Raw genomic sequence first — 3,499 nt, 5'->3', positions numbered from 1 at the left:
CGCTGCGCAGAAGTCAACCAAACTTCACCCATTAGTGTATTGTATCACAGTCTAGTAGTTACATGTGGAAATTTGGTTCTAGGACATTTGATTTGAGCGCAATCCTCAAACTTAGGTCAAAAAAGCCATTTAAGCCTTTTCACAGTGAGATCTATGCGATATGGCCGAGAAATGTAATTTTGATGTTAACTCCCAAACCGCTGCGCAGAAGTCAACCAAACTTCACCCAATAGTGTATTGTATCACATTCTAGTAGTTACATTTGAAAATTTCGTTCTAGGACATTTGGTTTGAGCGCAATCATTAAACTTAGGTCAAAAAAGCCATTTAAGCCTTTTCACAGTGAGATCTATGCGATATGGCCGAGAAATGTAATTTTGATGTTAACTCCCAAACCGCTGCGCAGAAGTCAACTAAACTTCACCCAATAGTGTATTGTATCACATTCTAGTAGTTACATTTGAAAATTTCGTTCTAGGACATTTGGTTTGAGCGCAATCATTAAACTTAATTAAAAAAAGTCATTTAAGCCTTTTCACAGTGAGATCTATGCGATATGGCCGAGAAATGTAATTTTGATGTTAACTCCCAAACCGCTGCGCAGAAGTCAACCAAACTTCACCCAATAGTGTATTGTATCACAATCTAGTACACTGTAAATGCTAACATTCAAATTAATTAAATTTGATAAGTGAACTAAACTCAGTTTTCATCAACCTGTTGTGAACACTACTTTTAAATAAGTAAGTAGTAATTTGGGGTTGGAGAACTTGCTTAACTTGATATATCCCAGTTAAGTCAAATTAGAAAAAATAATTTATCGTACCCAGTGTCCTTTGCGCGTTCTATCAGACATGCGCAGATCTGCCCTGCCTACTTTCGCGCTCTTTCCAACACCTTTCTCATTTATTTTCGCCATTGTGGGTTTATTTGTCCTCAGCAACCTGATTTGGTAAGTAAATATTTTACTCTTTTGTAAACCGTCTATTTGTCTTGTTGTAGTGTAGTAGCCTGTGTGCTGCCAGGGAGGAAAAGTGTCAATTACATCAAATATCACCGCTAGCAAGCATGCTATATGACCGTGACAGTAACCTCATAATTTTCAGAAACAAATGTAGACTACAGTTTATGGTAGACTACCATTTATGCCGGCGTTTTGAATTCTTGGTGATTAAGTTGACAGACGGGGCTCGTAACGTTTTTTAGGCGATGGGAGAGGTTTTTAAAACCGATTTAAAACAGTTACCGAGCGGTTTTAAGTTAGCTGGACCGAGGGGAGGTTCGCTTCCTGTGTTACCGAGCAGTTAAGTTAGCTAGACCGAGAGGAGGTTCGCTTCCTGTTTTCAAAATAAAAACAGTAATTCTATCGTTAGTGGGTGTTTTATTTTGTGAAAATAACAGGAAGTGCCTTAGTCACTACGGCCAGCTTGAGTAGCGCGAATTTCCACGTTGTGGATCTAAACGGCTACTTTCTCACGTAAAAATGTTAGAAATGTCGATAAAGTGATTTATTTACAGAGTTAGTGCTAGAATTAAGTCAGCTTCAGCCTGTCTATTTCGGCTCAGGTAAGAGCTAAATGCACACTCAGACTTTATGTACGCCAACGTAATCGGTTCTTGCGTTAGAGCAGTGGTCCCCAAACTACGGCCCGCGGGCCGTGTCCGGCCCGCCTCCACATTTGGTCCGGCCTCCTGAACCCCCCCCCCCCAAATAGTGTTATCTATTTCCTGGCTTTTTTTCTGTGAAGAACCCAAACAGGGTTATTTGGTTATTATCTCTTTAATTAATAGTGTTGTTATTATTCATTATTATATGATATTATATCATATTATATTATGTTATTATTTTTATTTTATTTTGTTGCGTGAAGAATCCAGAAAGGGTAATTTAATTGTGGCTTTCTGAAAAACAATACATTTTTACATTTAGGCACTGCTGCAATCGTCACACTGTTTCTGTTACAAACTGACCCGGCCCCTCATCAGAGAAGGGAAAGTCATGTGGCCCTCACAGGAAAAAGTTTGGGGACCCCTGCTTTAGAGTGTTTGTCATCTGCACTTCCATTTGCTTTTCTTCATGTGCAGTGCTCCCCCTCCATGTTTGATCAAACTGCACTGATAATTTGAAATTGTTTTAAAATGCATTAATCGCAAAAACGGAGGACTAGATCACATTTCAGAGTGCAGAGATCACAGTCGATCCTATAACAACCTGGTGTGTTGAAGGTTGGTCATTTATGTGCCTATATTTTGAAATTGTTGCCTTAATTTTGTGTTCTTTTTCACCGTCCCCCAATCAGGCTGAAGCAAATGGTCAGAAGTCCACACATACCTCAGTCTCTGCAATTACAGGTATGTCTCATACACTGATCAATGAATTATTTAATATTTGTATTTGTTGGGTTGGGATAACAAACATGCATTAATGTTTTTACAGATGGATTAAGAAATTAATTGTACATCTCAATTTGAATGTTAAAAAAATAATCAATTACATTAATTTAAAAATAACTCATTATTACACAGTTTGTGAATATTAAACTAATTCATTGCAGATTTTAATTTGTGATTAAAAATAATTGGACATTTTAATTTGTAACTGTTAAGAAAAAATGTAACTTTTTTTTCTAACAAGTTCTCAATGCTGAAATTATTATGTCTTTTCAGGTCAACCAGAGCAGTATTCTCTAATGCAGTGGACTTGTAAGTACTGCACATTTTCTGCTGGAAAGAGAGGCTACTTGCTTAAGCATTACCGCTTAAAACATGGATACCACACTCGGACATCCCTACTCCCCATGTCTTCATAAGGACTGCCTCTGCACATTTAAATCTTTTAATGCACTCAAAGTACACCTATCGACATGCCACTCTCAAAAAGATGCAGACAAAAGTGGAGAAACTGCATTTGACTGTCAGTTGTGCAACTTTGTGGAGCCTTGTTAAGAAGCAGACTTCTTTACCCATTTGCGAAGACATCTTAAGCTGAGGCAAATGGTTACTTGCATATATCAAGACTGTAACTTTCAGAGCACTGTTTATTCTACCTTCACTGCACACAAAAGCAGAAATGTGAAATGAGTTTGAACCATAGTATGGGTAGGACATTTGTGTCTAAATCATTCAATCCCAATAAAAGTTGCTTCAATCAAAAAAAATATTTTTATTGAAAGAAAAAGAACCTCTTGCTAAAATGTTTTTTTGAAAATATATATTTTTTGAAATATATATATTTTTTTATTGACGTGTCACTTTTTTTGCAGAGCATGAAGTTTTAAACTTTTTTTTTCTGAAGTGGAAAAAGTCTTTGAAGGCACTTTTTTTCGATTGAATCATTTTGACACAAAGATACGATTTCAACGCTACTTCCGACATGTTTGAGTGGCAGGTGACTACGCCAATGGCATAAAAGCATGCAGCAAGAATAATGGCCACCAGAGCTCCATCGAGCCATCGGACTCTGCTTGAGTCCAAGCCGAAAATAGGGCACCAGTACGTG

At 37.4% G+C, this 3,499-nt stretch overlaps 1 long non-coding RNA gene across 1 annotated transcript; it reads left to right on the top strand.

Annotated features, from left to right (window-relative positions):
* Nucleotides 1–668: 668 nt before the first annotated feature.
* Nucleotides 669–3,296, top strand: LOC130907809 (uncharacterized). The gene is made up of 3 exons (XR_009061532.1): nucleotides 669–952; nucleotides 2,301–2,352; nucleotides 2,668–3,296. It is a non-coding gene; the product is annotated as an uncharacterized LOC130907809 (long non-coding RNA).
* The last annotated feature ends 203 nt before the right edge of the window (nucleotides 3,297–3,499 follow it).

Source organism: Corythoichthys intestinalis, chromosome 19 (genome assembly GCF_030265065.1).
Source record: "Corythoichthys intestinalis isolate RoL2023-P3 chromosome 19, ASM3026506v1, whole genome shotgun sequence".
Taxonomy (NCBI): domain Eukaryota; kingdom Metazoa; phylum Chordata; class Actinopteri; order Syngnathiformes; family Syngnathidae; genus Corythoichthys; species Corythoichthys intestinalis.
This window is presented reverse-complemented; position numbering and strand designations above follow the sequence as displayed.